Source organism: Eulemur rufifrons, chromosome 7 (assembly GCF_041146395.1).
Source record: "Eulemur rufifrons isolate Redbay chromosome 7, OSU_ERuf_1, whole genome shotgun sequence".
Taxonomy (NCBI): Eukaryota; Metazoa; Chordata; class Mammalia; order Primates; family Lemuridae; genus Eulemur; species Eulemur rufifrons.
In genome coordinates this window covers 241,203,954-241,220,556 of record NC_090989.1, presented here as the reverse complement: position 1 = coordinate 241,220,556, position 16,603 = coordinate 241,203,954, and the positions used below count along the sequence as shown (strand labels likewise).

At 39.3% G+C, this 16,603-nt stretch overlaps 1 protein-coding gene across 4 annotated transcripts in view; it reads right to left on the bottom strand.

Moving 5' to 3' along the window:
* The window catches only part of FOCAD (focadhesin), a 267,132-nt gene extending 253,798 nt beyond the window's left edge, over positions 1 to 13,334 (bottom strand). For 3 of the 4 annotated variants that reach the window (XM_069474243.1, XM_069474246.1, XM_069474245.1), the window contains exon 1: positions 13,300 to 13,334. The gene's annotated coding sequence lies outside the window, so the exon portion shown is untranslated. Of the gene's footprint in view, positions 1 to 7,856; positions 7,899 to 13,299 lie in introns of those variants that run through there. The other variant, XM_069474244.1, reaches the window with a different exon arrangement.
* Between the last annotated feature and the right edge of the window lie 3,269 nt (positions 13,335 to 16,603).

Sequence of the window (16,603 nt, the reverse complement as noted above, 5' to 3'; positions counted from 1 at the left end):
TCCTATTCAAAATACAGTTGACTTTTAACTTGCCTGCTCAGAACTTTTCAACAGCTTCCCACTGCACTTTGTAATAAAATCTAAAGTCCTTACCATGGCCAAAGGGTCCTACATGATCTCGTCTCACAACTCTCCCTCAGTCAGGGCACTTCAGCCACACTGACCTTCAGTTTGTTGCTTGAACCTCCCCAAGCTCTTTCAATGTCCAGGTCTAGAACTCGCAGACCCCTCAATCTCAAGTGTTCTTGTCCTTGTAGTTCAAACAGCTGATTCCTCTCTCCCTTCACATCTTCCCTTGAGCCTTCCCTATCACACCACTGCCCCACCCCCAGCCTCAAGTAGTTCCCCACCTGCTACCAATGTGACCCACTCGTGTACCCTTCATAGGCTTTATCACAATCTCCAATGATTGTCATTTACTTATTTCTGCTTCCCCACTCTACCTGCCCCTTCCCCTATCCCCGCTGCCCGGTAAAATGCAGTCTTTAAGGCTGGAACCTGGTCTTTTTAACCTCTATCTCCCCAGCATATAACAAGTACCTGTTTAATGAAGATTCACTGAATAAATACAATGCATGACATAGGATTTAGAATACCATGTTGAATTAGACAGCTCCTTTGTGCCAAGGACACCACAAAACACTTTAATTCCACTGGATCTTCACAATAATTTTGAGATAGATATTATTAACTCCATTTCCTACACGAGGGAATATGAGCTTAGAGAGGAAGTATCTCGCCTGGGGTTATGCAATGGTATTAATAGCCAGGATTTGTTGAGAATTTTACCATGTGCCAGACAGGTACTGTTGAAGCTCTTTATGTATATTCTCTCATCTGATATTCAAAACATTCCCCTGACACAGTACTATTATTACCCTCATTTTCATATGAAAAACCAAGTGAGGCAAAGAGAGGTCAAAATTAATTACCTAATTATGTAAGGAGCAAAGCATGGATATGAACAGTCTGTCTCCAAATCTCACATGCTTAACCACTTAAAGTATAGTTGACACAAAGTTTTTGTAAAATTAAGATACTCCATCAAAGCATTTAACTCAGAGCCAGGCACATAGCAAAACTGTTTAAAATGTTAGCTATTAGTCTAAAGCCAACACCTTGGGTTTTTTTGTTGTTTTTTTTTTTTTTTTCCACTGTATCTTGCTGCGCCCCAGAGAATCAAGTAAATCTTTAAAAGAATACCTGGGTTTCCATAGACAGTCTTAAGACAAATTCCCAAAGCAGTTCATCAGCATATGTAAACAGCTCTGTATCTCAATATATATTCCAATCCAAAAAACATGTAATCAAGTCCAATGTGCAAAAGTTACATATTTAAAGAGATGTTCCATACCCAGAACACAAAACACAAAAATTGTCAATCTAAACTTAATCCTCACCCTCTTGACATCATCGCCAGCAGTACATATCCCACATTTGTACATGTTCTTTGATTGTATACTTTTATTTCATCATTGCCATTCAGTTTAAGTTCAATGAGCCTCTAACAAACAATAAAGACTGGCCCTTTTCATCATGCAATTAATGTCAACCTGCAGTAATCCTATGCTTCTTGCCACTGATAGAAACACTTTCATAGCTACATGTTCTGTTTATCTTGTAAAATAAGTAAATGATCATTGAAATGAATGAAACCAATTATCTGCCCAAATGATTGCTCAAACACTACCACACACGGACGGCAACACTGCCGCCAATGAATACTTGGCTGGCAGGTAACCCCACCATGTGACAATTCAAAACACAGCTCAACGAGACAGGGAAATTTGTGTGTGGGTGAGTGCACTTGTAAAAACAGGGTTTGAAATAACATTGGAATGTTCAGGAAGAAATGCCCAGAAGCAGGAAGATCAAGAGGAAGCCACCGCGTGCTCTTTCTCAGTTCCTGCAGCTGCCTCAGAAAACAGGACTTGAACTACAACTTGGCATCAAATTCCAGGCAAAAATAATATGAGGATATGGTTTGAAGGGACAAACTGAAGAGCTAGGATCAGTCTCTAAAGCCCCTTCCAGCTCTGAGAGGGTTATAATCACTGCTCAAGACCTTCTTGTCTCATTCCGAAGGGCCTGGTTTCCATCTGTGTAGCAGCCGCACCTGCTCAGATGCCGGCTCAGAAGCTTCTCAAGTGGGAAGGATTCCTCACTGACCAACACTGCTGCATTATTACCCTGGACTTCTGAGTTTCTTCAGGGAAGCAATTGTGTCTTGTTCACCCACTGCAGGGCTTGGCATGGAATAAGCAGTTAATAAATGTTTATTGAATTACTGTGTTTAGCACAGTACCTAACACACAATAGACACAAAAATGTTAGAATCAGGATTCTACTGTTTATTTTGTTTTCAGAACAACTTTCCAAAACAAGAAATGAGAAATAGAGAAGAAGCTATACCCTTCCAAGACTCACCAAAGACCAAAATAAATTAATAAGAGCCAGAAGTAGAAAAATAATTGTTTAACAACTTTATTTCCAAATTAATACAATAACCTGAATTTAGTTACCAACATATTTAGGGACTGAAAATAATTAGTATTGATACTTTTAGACACATCCTTACTCCCAATTTGTTTTGTTTAACTGAGCAAATAACTTTTGTATAGGTGGTATGAAGGTGAATTTCAGCCAAATTCAAATCTCAAATGTTTAGAATCCAAATAAGTGAGATTTTTTATTACACTATTCTTCATTTTGGTACATTTTCTTTTAAAAAAAAATCAAAGAACACATGCAAAAGCTCACAAGACTAGTTCATCGCTGTTTCCAGCTGAATCTAATAGAGATGGAAAACAGGTCTTTGTTACCTGAATACATTATAAGTTTTACATGAATGCTTTAGTTGACAGCTGTTATTTATCATAGCTATGCACTTAATCTGCTATGTATTTCAATCCTTTAAAAACCCACAGCATCACCTCTGTGTATTTCCCACTGGGGTAAAAGGCGCTTTAAATACATAATTACCGATAAAAGTAACATTTAGTAATCTTTTATTATACAGCTAGCATTACTGATGGCTGTTTTTATTTGTAGGGTGCTTAATAATCAGATATTAGTTAACCTTCACAGTCATCCTGGGCAGGAGTTCATTAGTAAATCATTTCATATTAGCATAGGGATACCAAGCAGCATATTCAAGAATTAGAAGAGGATCCTGGAATAAAATGCTGACATCCAATGGACAGAGTATAGTATGTAGAATTTCTTTCAGATAAAGTTAATTTAAGAATTCTATTTAAAGAAGAAGAAAAAAGAGGAGGTCATGAAGTAATATGTGGCTCCTAATGAGAATTTTTTAATGTCACAAATTTTAAAACCAATACATACAATTTTCATCCATAAAGGCTTCGTGGAACTTTCCAACACTCTGTTGACAGTAAATGACTGACTAGATGAACAGCAGCAGCCATTCCGCAGACCAGCAACTCACAATGAAGCCAACGTTTGAAGAGTTTCATTTCACTCTCAAAGACCACATCTGCCTCTCAGCCCAAATTCAAACAACCATCTATGAAATTGCTCCCAACCTGGTTTACCTCCAAACTGAAAAAAAGTCTTCAAAAGTCAGATCAGCTCTGAAGCAAAGCCACAGAATTATGTCTCCCCAACCCCACCTACCATACTAGATTTCCTAAGGAAACTTAGCACAATGAAGCTGAAAGTCTGGGGTAGGTCAAAAACTAAACCACTCTATGGGAGTGGGCAGTCTAGATACCACGCACTGAGCGTTTGATCTTACTATGTGACACTTCTTGGCTATAACCCAAGTGTGGCACACATTCTTTAAGTTCTATCTGCCCCCCCCCATTTCAAAAGTTAGGTTAAAAGTACAAAAGGCTTAAAAGCAAGCATACTTTGTGCAAAACTATTCACTAATTAATCTAAACGGTAACTAAGGATTATGCAGATAAAACAATAAGTAATTTAAAACATTTATAAAGAGTTTTAACAATGTAAAGAAATGTTTATAATAGAAACAAAAAACAGAAATTTTCATGTACAATCATGTACACAACCAAGTTTAAAATATATCCATATAAAGACATAGGATTAAGAAAAAAATGCAAAGTAAATATGCAAAAATGTTGATAAGGTTATTTATGAATAATAGGATGATGGGTGATTATATATCCTATTATATTTCCCTTAACACTTGCTACATTTGTTTTTTTCTTACAATGGGCATATATTACTTTTTAATCAAAAAGAAATTATACTTTTAAAATAAAAACATAAGATAAATTTTTTAGTTGCAATAAAAAAATAGTGATCTTATTTGCTCACTTGAAATCATGGTTTATCATTGTCTAAAGAAACACTTTTACCACAGCACATACCAAGATTTAAAAAAAAAAAAAAAAAAGCCTTTCTTGATCCAATTACACCGCTTATTAAGAACTATTTAATGAGAAAGTCACACCTTTGAGTTATTAGAAGCTGTAATGGTCCTGCAGAGTTCTAAACAAGTAAGCTAACAGAATTACCTTTGATTCTGAATTGTTTGCCAGGAGATTAATCCATCTGCCCCTGAAAAAAATTAAGTGCTCTTCCAATGTATTCAACTTCCTCCAATCTCATTTGAATCAAGTATGTTAGCCTCAGTGTAGAGGATGGGTATTTTTAATTGCTTAAACTGCAGTACAAAGGGTTTATTTTAATTATCCAAATGCATATACAAACATAATACCAAGAAAACCAAAATTTTAGTCATCAATGGGTAAATTTTAAGGAGGTCTTTCACAGGTTTTGGCACCTGCCAAAGACTAAAAAAAAAAAAAGACCTTTCTGATACAGTGACATTTGGACAGACAACTGAATTGATGAGCATTCCGGCCGAAAGGAACACGAAGGGCAACGAAGCTTGGCAAGTTCAGGGAAGACCAAGGACACCAGTGTGATTCTTGCAAGCAAGCAAGTGGGCAGCGAGAGACTACAGAATGAAGCAAGGACCCAGATCATGTAAGCCCCTGAAGGGTGCTATGAGCCTTTGGATGTTCCTGAGTGAGATGAGAAGTTCTAAAGGTACTGAGACAGAACGATGGCATATTTGACTGCCATTTTAAAAAGACCATTGTGGCTTCTATGGAGAACAAACAGACCATAAGGAGGCAAGGATGGAAAAAGAGAGACCAGTTAGGAGGTTACTGCAATAATCCGGGAGAGAAATCACGTTGCCTTGGACAAGAGTAATAGCAGTGGAGATGACGAGAAGAGGTCAGACTTTACATATATGTTGTTTGTTTGTTTGTTCCAAACTTATTGAGGTAAATGATTGATGTCTTGTGCTGATACAACAGAATACCTGAGACTGGGTATTCTTTATAAAGAACAGATGATTATTGGCTCACAGTTCTGGAAGCTGGGAAGTGCAATATCAAGGTGTCAACATCTGGCAAGGGCCTTCTTGCTGCATCACCACATGACAGAAGGGCAAAGAGAGGGCATGAGCGGGCTGAATTCACCTTTTTATGACAGCACCAATCCCACCCATGAAGGTGAAGCCTCTTAAAGGTCCCACCTCCTAATACTGTTACAATGGCAATTAAATTTCAACATGAGTTTTGGAAGTGACATTCAAATCAGAGCAATTGACAAATAAAAATTATATATATTTAGGGTGTAAAACATGATGTTCTGCTATATGTATATCTTGAGATATTATTGCCACATTTAAGCTAATTAGCATATCCATCACCTCATCTAGTTACCAAGGGGGGAGGGGGAGGAAGAACACTTGAAATCTACTAAGTTTCAAGTATACATTATTAATAACTATAGTCACCATGTTATACATTAGGTCTCTAATTGGTTAAAGGATACAAATCTGCAATTATAATATGAAGAAGTATTTTAGATATATATTATATATATATATATATATATATTTTTTTTTTTTTTTTTTTTGTGGCAGAGTCTCACTCTGTCTTCCCAGCTAGAGTGCAGTGGCATCATTGTAGCTCACTGTAACCTCAAACTCCTGGGCTCAAGTGATCCTCTTGCCTCAGCCTCCAGAGTAGCTGGGACTACAGAGTGTAAGCCACAACACCCTGCTAATTTTTCTATTTTTAGTAGAGACAGGATCTCACTCTTGCTCAGGCTGGTCTTGAACTCCTGAGCTCAAGCAGTCTTGAGCTTCCCAGAGTGCTAGGATTACAGGCATGAGCTTGCACCTGGCCAAGATATATTATATTTTGATAAAATCTGCTAATGAACTGGATGTGAAATGGACGAAGAGTGAAGGATGACTCCCAGGTTTTTGGTTCAGATAACTGGAAAAATGAAGCAGTCATATACTGAAATGCAGAAGACCAAAGGAGTCTTTCATCCATTTTTAAAATAATGCAGCAATGTATGAGTCTCCTAAATCCTTAGGGTACAATTTACTTTTGTCCACATCAGAAAGAAAAGGCTACATGACAAAAGGATGCCAAAGTGCAGAATGTACAAGCTTCATCTACTTCTTAATTCTATTTGGGGCCAACCTTGACTATATACAACAAATGTTGTAATTTGCATGCTTAGCTACAGCCTGGATTTACATTCAATTCATGCTCAATAACAATGCTGCAATGCTGACATCAACACCTGCCCCAGTCCTACCTACTTTCCAATCCCTACAAGGCCTCGGTGGCCCTCTAAGCCCTGGCCATCCCACATAACTTAAAAATCTTATAAACTAAAAACAGAGAAAGAGAGAGAGAGAGAGAGAGAGAGAGAAGGAGAGAAAGGAGACAAGTAAATTAGTAGGCAGGTGGGTAGATAATCCTCACTTTCCAACCTCCCCAGCCTTCACTGTCCATTCCACTTCATATCTCCTTCCAGGCTTTATGTCAAATGTCCAATACATTCTGAAGGCACTGCATACGTGTGTAAATGAAGGATGGGAGGACAGGGGGAGAATTAGTTCTACTGTGAAAAAAAATGGGAGGAAAGAAAAAATTGCAATGTACTTATTTCTTTAAAAAAAAACCTTAAAGATATGAAGCTACTTTGTTAATACATAATTTGATTTGTGAATGAATCACCAATTGCTACTAAAACTATTTAGTTAAATGATGATGGGGAACTTTACGTTAGAGGGATCAGGATGACCCCATTTGAACCTGATTCACCTTAGCATCACTAAAAGTAAGAAAACCAGACATTATATCCTTATGAGGTAATATACACAGAATTCTATCAGAATACCCTTACCGAAAACAGTTCAATGTGAATTTACACAGCTGTATATATTTAACTACCAAGTTATAGGCAATATATGAGATAGAGGAACAAGGTAGCTCTCGCAGAGCAAATATCACTTGCTCTGCAATAGGTCAACTCCAGAATTTGGGACATTTTACAGGACAAGGACTGTTTCTCCAACAAATCAATGACATGGAAAAAAGAAGAGGTGGAGGGACTGCTACAGAATAAGTGACTTAACAGACATAACAACCAAATTATATTTTGGAACCTTATCTGATTCTGATTCTAAAAAACCAACTCTAATAAGGCAACCTTGGCACAACCGAGAAATTCTGAAATATAGACTGTATTAGATAATATTTAGGAATTGATAATTTTGTTAGCATTGATGACATAATTTTATTCAAATGAAAAGGCCCTTATTAAAGATTATTTTTTAAAATATGCTAAAGGATGAAAAAATGTTAAGAGATAAAACAAGATTGACAAAACATTGATTCTGCTGAAACTAAGTTCATTTACTATACTCCCTATTTATGTGTACGTGTTTGAAATTTTCCACAGTAGGATGTTTTTAAGAATAAAGGAAAATGGAAAAAGTAACTAGAGACTGTAAGATTGCAATGTGAACTGTTAAGAAAAATTATTACCATTTGCAACTACCAATCTGTATGAGTGATTTCCTTGATGGTATGCAACAAAACCAAATTACAAAACCAAGATACAAAAATAAATTGGAGGCTGAGGCATGTAGAGATTATCATTTTTATTCATAATCACTAATTCCAATGTTATGCTCATTAAAACAGCCTCATGGTTCAGACTGATTTTGTAATAACAGTATGCTATAAATTAGAATTTAAAATAGCTTTATTTTGAATAATAAAACATCTCTCGTATCTGAAGTTCTCAATAAGATATTTGCGGTATGAAGGAGTCCAATAGTTAAAAAAAGGTATGAAAATTTTCTGCTTAGAGTACTCCTTTCACATTTTAACTGTTTCAGGTTTGTTTTGAACAAAAATGTTATGATTTACAACTCAAAGTGAAGAGGTTGCTATTAAGTACCAAAAGCGGGGATTCCATTCAGTTGATAAGAAAACATGACAATCTTGCAAGGCATAAAGAGTCTGGATGTGAAGGAACACTTTGTCTGGAGGACCACTTAAAAAAAAAGTGGATCACAAAAGTACTTGGAAAATGAGGCCACAAATTTCCTCAGATAACAGCCTGGAGCTTTTCCATAAAGCATGGAAGAGCTACCTAGGCCTGAAAAAGGCTGCAGCACCTTTCACTCATTCATTCAACAAATATTTATTAGATGCCAACCTTGTGTCAGACACTGTACTTAAAGCACTGGGGGGCCGGGCGCGGTGGCTCACGCCTGTAATCCTAGCACTCTGGGAGGCCGAGGTGGGCGGATCGTTTGAGCTCAGGAGTTCGAGACCAGCCTGAGCAAGAGCGAGACCCCATCTCTACTAAAAATAGAAAGAAATTATATGGACAGCTAAAATATATATATAGAAAAAATTAGCCGGGCATCGTGGTGCATGCCTGTAGTCCCAGCTACTCGGGAGGCTGAGACAGGAGGATCCCTTGAGCTCAGGAGTTTGAGGTTGCTGTGAGCTAGGCTGACGCCACGGCACTCACTCTAGCCTGGGCAACAGAGTGAGACTCTGTCTCAAAAAAAAAAAAAAAAAGCACTGGGGATACAGACAAGAATCTCTGCCTTTATAGATTATATTCCTACTAGAGGGAAGACAAGAATAAGCAAAATAGTAAATTATACAAAATGTTTGAAGATAAGTGCTATGTATCAAAGTGAGCCAGGCCAGGGGGACAGGCAGTATTAGAGAGGGATTACAATTTTAAAGAGGCTGGTCAGGGAAAGGCTCACTGAGAAGGCACTCAAGCAAAGACTTAAAGGAGGTAAAGGAGCAGCTCACAGTCTCAGAAAAGAGGATTTAGGCAGAAGGAGCAGCAGTACAAAAGTCATGGTGAGAGAATGGGTCACCAGAGCCTCCAGGATAAAGTTCAAAATCATTTACATGGTATGGAAGAGGGCCTTTCATTATTCAGCCCTTGTTTACTTATTGAACTTCATCTGTCCATTCTCCCTCCTAACACATCTGTCTATTCTTCCTCTTAAGGGAACCCGTCCATTTGCTTTCTTCTGCCTAGAATGTCTTATCTTCCATCCTCATCAACTAATTCCTACTCCCGTTCAAATTTCAGTTCAGACAAAAATTCCTTCATAAAACCTCTGAATCGCCTCAAAACTCACACAAATTTTCTTCTATCACCCACTGTACGCTATGTGGACACCTGATTATAATATTCATCCCATTGTATTCTGGCCTTGTTTGTGCTTCCATGCAATTCTATAAGCTCCTTAAAGAAAAATTAGGGACCTGGGAACAGAGCAGTTGCTGTCTTTGTTGAATCAAAGAAAAAATAATGAATATAATATTCTTAATATCCAGACTCTTTAAAATTCCACTTACTTAAATGTTTCAACAATTCAAAACAATGTTAATAATGTTTCCTCTATTTCCCTCCCCATGTGTATGTCCTAATAGCATATACTAAAACCTGAAGGTTTGGTTACATAAACCAACAGGCTCAATGATTGCTAAATAAAGTAAAACTTAGAGACTACAGTTATAACATTGACAATTACAGTACAATATTTGTTCAACATGCTTATCAGCCAAATTAGGAAACAATCGCTCATCTGACAAAAAAGAGATATGAAGATATATCATAATGCCTAGAAAGAACTAAAATCTTCAGCTTAGCAGGTTGGGTGGAATGCTTCACTGGTTCCCAGGCAAGAGAAAAGATAAATCTTTAAATAAATAATAATAGCAAACTACCTATGTAGTTTGCATTCTCAACTTCCTTTGGCCTAAAGAAATGTTTTCCCATCATGAGCAATGGAAAATTGTACAGTACTTAAAGTCAAGGCTTTTGAAAGAATCTTCAAAATATATAAAACTAAAGTAACTAAAGCTAACTGAATAAAACCCAATACAAATTTTTAAAATCTTAGAAATCATATATGCAATTTTATTACTTCCAATGTGACTTGGATAGGTTAAAAAAAATTATGAGGCCAGAAATACTTGGAAGACCAAATTTACAAAAATTATGTTCCCATCTATTGTTTGAAAATAGATGGGCTCTTCCCCATCCCTAAAAATTTGTTTCAAATCATTTACATAGGGAGAAATTGACAAACATCCCTTGTCCTATCAGCTTAGTCAATAGTGTGTACTATTTCCACATGATAGGGAATAGTATCATGTGGAAATAGTACACTGCAACCACCATCCAATTTGTTACTAATTGTGATCACATATTTATAGTATACTTACTTAACCATACCACGTTTTATTATACATTTCCAGATCTGTAGTACTTTTTAAAAAATATCCAATACTTATAGGCTTCACATATGCTAAACATAATGTTTCTTTAAATGTGATAATTGTGTACATGGAAGCCATGAACAAGGCCAGAATACAATGATAATTTAAGTACTGCCCACTTAATCAAAGTTTAAATTATCGCCCAAGGTTTCTTTTTATAGTTTAACCAAGTTTATTATTATATATCAAGAAATATTGATTAAAATCAAGTTTTGCTATAGACCCACCAATAATCCTGACATTATTATTTCCTTATACTTCTATGAAATATAGTTATAATTGTATTGTATTCTTCATTGTGTTTGTTTTCTCTTGATTTTTTTTTTTTTTTTTGTTTAGACAGAGTCTTACTCTGTCTTCCCAGCTAGAGAGAGTGCAGTGGCATTATGATAGCTCACTGGAACCTCAAACTCCGATGTTCAAGTGATCCTCTCATCTCAACTGGGACTACAGGCATGCGCTACACACCGGGCTAAAATTTTTTTTTTTTTTTACAGACAGGGTCTCAATATGTTGTCCAGGCTGGTCATGAACTCCTGGGCTCAAGCAATCCTCCCGCCTCAGCCTCCCAAAGTGCTGGGATTACAGGCATGAGCCACTGCACCCAGCCTTCCCTCAAATTTTAAGCTAGAAAAAACTCCACTTTTTTTTTCTCAGCTCTTGAATTTTTCCCCTTAATCTTCTCATCTTATTTGGGTCCATTTTTAGAACTGAAAGATTTGGCAAAATCAAAATTTTGAAAAGTCATGGTTTCCTTAATCTCTCAAAACCCTAATAGTGACATACACACTTTAATTCAACGAATAGTTTGTGGACAACATCCAAAAAGTATTATGAAGCTATGAATATTATGTCACAGAAGAACAATTTTATAAATCATTTTATATCTGGAAAAAGGCCAAAAGATTTATTGGTAAGTACCATCAGTCAATCAACAAATGAAAAACTATTATTACATCTCTATGGGTATTTTTATCTCAGACTAATGATTTATTGATCTTTTGGTTATGAGGCTGCAACTGGAGGCAACAACGAATTAAAATACAGTAAACTTTAGGTTGATAAAATAAAAATTAAAATAAACATGACATTGATAGACATTAGCCAAATTGGTAACTACCTAACATTAAGTAAGCAAATAATCAAGGCAGAGGTTTTGGCTACCACTAATTTACTAAAGCAAGTCAAAATGTTTTGAAAATTGCAATCTTATCCAACTGCTTCTATATCATACCTTCAAATGTAACATTAAAAGCCTCATGATTATTACATTTCAAAATTTAGATGAGTCATAGTGCTTTCTATGCAGGAATGGGACGTGAATCAAAACTGTAAACATTCACTTGCTTGCTAGTCAAAAATTGAACATGGACAGATACAATCTTCACTGAAACAGTAAAATGTAATCATGAAATAGATTCTGTGTTTTAGAATGGTCACTTCCCAAGTGCTAACATAGTTCAGTAAACATGCCCTCTACCCGCTCCCCTCCTTGAACATCTCAAAATCCCAGAATACTTCTAATCCCATCCCCTCACTTTACTCTGAGACCTGGAGTCATTAGTGGTACAGTTAGCAGGATTGCCCCTCAGGGATACCATGGTTTAAGGCTTACTAGAGGTGAAAGCAAGCAAAATTGAGTAAGGTCCCAGTAGAGCCCAATCTTATGATAAGAGAAAATAAGCTTTTGTACCTAAATCTAGAACCTGAAATTGAACCATCAACAAAAGATTCCATCTCCATACAATAAAAATGGCATACAAACTGGAAGAAAAAACAGGGAATGCCAATTTTAGCATCTGGTATAAAACTCTGACCATCAAGGACTCCATCAAAAAAGTTTGGAATGGATGAATGGATGACTGCATAACTGACAGGATAACTTCATTGATTTCAAAAGCTCCATATTCAGGAACCAAACTAAGGGATCAGGACGCCACAGCTGAAATTAAAACTCATTAAGAGTAGGTGCAACACAACTGCACGTCTCCGCGTAGCTGTTGTGGACATTTGAAACATATATGTTTATACACATACATAGACACACACACTCTTTCTTCGGGTAACTCCCGCAAGTGAGGACAGAGCCAGAGAACCAGGTCTGAAAACAGGCCATGCTCACCCATAAGCCTCCGCATTAAAGTGGACATGACCTGAGTGAGTCACAAGGAATGAGGAGGAAACCGACACCCCAGGCCAGGCAGGACACAGCCGAAATCCCCTGCTCTGCCCCTATCTAGGGAACCGTTCAAGGGAGAGTGGGACGACTGCAACCTGCTGCAGGTAAGTGTGCAAGGATCGCCCCGACCGGTTTCCGAGTCAGGATCCCACTGAGTCCCACGGCAGGCACCACAGCCAGCCCTGCCCAGGCACTCCAGAGCTCTCTAACCACAGAAGCCCTGGTCCTCCGGGAGTTCAGAGCCCAGACAGGCCAAGACGAGGGCAAACAGCAAGTCCTGCCCTCTTCCCGGCTGCCCCTCGCCACGACGCGGCCCTGCCGCCACATGCTCCACTGCCCGAACTCCCAGCACAGCCCCAGGCCCGCAGGGCCTCAGCCGCCCTCCGCGCAAGCAGACCCAGGGCGCAGGCGGACGCGACCCGGCGGCTCCTGAGCAGAGGGCAGCGGCACGCAGCCCGCCGTCCGCCACCCAACACGGCTTACCTCCCTTCTGCCACAAGTTCAGTCCAGCGCCGGCTTCCGACGTGGACCGCCCCGCCGCCTCGAACGCCCGGGGGCGGGGACTACAGGAGAGAGCCAATGGACTGCAGGCTGCGAGGGCCTGCTCCGCCTCCTCCAGCTTCGGCCCGCCCACCCTCGTTCGCGCGCACGCGCGTCCAAGGCCAAGGCCGCGCACTGCGGCTGGAAGGTGGCGTGGGTGGCCGTGCGCTGCTTTGCAGCTGTGCAGTCGGGGTGCGGGGAGGCTGCGCGCGCCAGGGCTGGCAGCGGAGCAGCACCGCAGTGAAGAGTTAGCCCAGGGAAAAGCACATTAAAGGAACCTGCCTGGAAATGCCACTTAAGCGTGTCTTGGTAGTCCTGTTGGCAGCCTGCCCCTATTCAGCTTTTGGCGATGCAGAGCAGCTTCTTGATATTTGGAGATTTTGTTTCCTGGCGGGGCGGGGGGCGGGGGGGGGGACGGGGGGAATAGTATCAGTAACATTAAGGATTCAGAAAATTTAAAGCAGCCCGACTTGCCACGGAGACGCTTGGTTCTTCCCCTTGTACCTACTGCTTGTTATCTTTGCTTTACTTGGCCAACACAGAGCACTGCAACTCTCCATGCAACTCTGGTACCTTGTTGGATAATCGTAAAGGCATTCTAGCGCAGGTGTTTCTGCCGATTTAACCTGGGGAGAACTGGCGCAAGTAATTGTTACTACCATTGTTGTTATTTTTGGCTAATACATATTGCGTTCGGGGGGAGGGGGGCTGTCTGTGCTCCCACATAGGAAGACTGTAACAGACATCTGGCACAATGAAACGGTGGCTAAAAGAGGCAGCAGAAACAATGAGAAGGTTATGAGGGAGTAGAATTCTGGTTGTGGATGACAGAGTGGAAATTATATACAAGATAAAGAGTTAAGTTACTCTAGAGCTGCAGTCCCCAATCCCAGGGGCCACAGACAGATCTGTGGCCTGTTAGGAACCCGGCTGCTCAGCAGGTCAGCAGTGGCAAGCCAGGGAAGCTTCATTTGTATTCACAGCTGCTCCCCATTGCTCATATCACCGATCACGGGGGCATTAGATTTTCTTAGGAGCCGGAACCCTGCCGTAAACTGCACATACAAGAGATCTAGGTGGCCTGATGCTCCTTGTGAGAAGCTAATGCCCTATGATATGAGGTGGAGTTGAGGCGGTGATGCTAGTGCTGGGAGAGGCAGAGAGCTTTGACTGCACAGTAAATGTAATCCCAAAACCATCTTCTGCCCCCCAAAAAATTGTCTTCCATGAAGATGGTCCCTGGTACCAAAACCGGTTGCGGATCGCTGCCCTAGAAAATATGATTTTTTCAGCTGGTTTCTAAACCCTCGGACACTTTTAGAAGCATTTGGGGACCTTTTCAAAAATAAACCAGTGTCTGGGCCCCATCTGTAAAGATTCTGGTTTAATAGCTCTCCTGGGGGACCTTGGCATTGGTATTTTTCTACATTTCCAAGGTCATTTTAATGTGTTGACAAGAAGTTCTACTTCTCATTTGTAGGAAGGATTTGATTCCCTATGCTCTACCTCAGAAAAGTAATTCTATATCACATTCCATCTTCAGTTCTCCCGATAACCTATGATGCATTCATTCAGCAAGAATGTATCTCAATTTGTTTTGAACCTACTTATATATTCTATCTCTGTTATCCTTTGGGAGAAAGAAATTTTATTAATACAAGGTTTATAATTGCCTTTTTGATTTTACAGACTTTGATATTTTTCTTCAGTCTTCCAAATGCACCAGTACTTCTTTTAAGAAGACCATTTTAATTTTTTTCTTTTTCCCATATTTCTTGAGGCATGTTAGTCAAAATTATAAACACGTGACTGTGTGAACGTCACTGTTATATCAACTCATTTAATCCACAGAACAACTTTATGAGGCAGGTACACTTATTACCCACATTTTATAAATAAGGAACCTGAGACATGGGGGATGGAGCATCTTGACCAAGGCATGCGCCTAACTAATGGCAAAGCCAAAATTTGAATCCAGGCACTCTGGCTCTCAATAAATAATCTACTGCCTCTGTTATAGAAAGCCTGGTTTTAGGAACGCTTAAGGGAAATTCCCACTTAAAGAATGATGTTGAGTCTACATTTGATGCTGTCTTAGTCCATTCAGGCTGCTATAACAAAATACCTTAGACTGGGTAATTTATAAACAATAGAAATTTATTGCTCACAGCTCTGCAGGCTGGGAAGTCCAAGCAAGGTGCCAGCAGATTTGATGTCTGGTGAGGGCCCATTCCTCATAGATGGGGCCTTCTATGTTTCCTCACATAGTGGAAAAGGCAAATAGCCTCAAGCCTCTTTTATAAGACACTAATCCCATTCATGAGGGCAGAGTCCCCATGACCTAATCACCTCCCAAAGATCCTACCTCTTAATACTGTGGCATTGGAGTTTAGGTTTCAACATATGAATTGGAGATGGGAGGGTACATAAATATTTTGACCATAACAGACACCTACCCTAGCGTAGATTTGGGGCAGGCTGGAGGGACTTAGGCTGTTAAGTCTGGAGCCTGGAACTGGCTTGACTGCCTCGGGCAGATCTTGCACTAAGCTGACAGTACAAGGGCTCACCCCCTACTGCTGAAGCATAGTCCATCCATACAGGAACTGCAATACAGCAGGGATCATCTCACCTTTTAATTTATTTAATCTCCTGCTATACCAGGCCCTGAGCTAGGCATGGGAGGTAACAAGATGAAAGATACATTCCAGAGCCTCCAGGAGCGAGCTCATCCTCGAGGCCAATTCAGCAGTCACTTATTTTGATAAGACCAGAGGAATAGACTTTTAGAACCAGAAAGGATCTCACAGGTTGCCAGTCTATGACAAAGTTTTCACTAAGTGCTGAAATTAAAAAAAAAAAAAAGTGATGTATTAAGTTTTCATAAAATAATTTTATTCAATTTAAAGGGCTGTCCTTTTCCTGAGATTATTTATGCTTTGATTTTTCTATGTTAAAAAAGTTCTCTCATATGAAATGATAATTAGTAGGTTATAGTTGTTGGGAGTTTTGTTTACTTTAATGACCTTAGAGTCTTATGTTGAATCTCAAAATTTTTTGATATTTCACTGGCTTAAATTAATCCAGTCAATTTACAGAGGGAAACTAAAATTCCAGAAGGACAAAGGTTCGTCTTCAAGGTCATATGGCTAATAGGTGTTAGACTAAAACACTGGTTTCCTGACTCCCAGCCCAGTCCTCTTTCTACCGCATGCCCACTGGAACAGCCTACTTTATGTACTGGGCT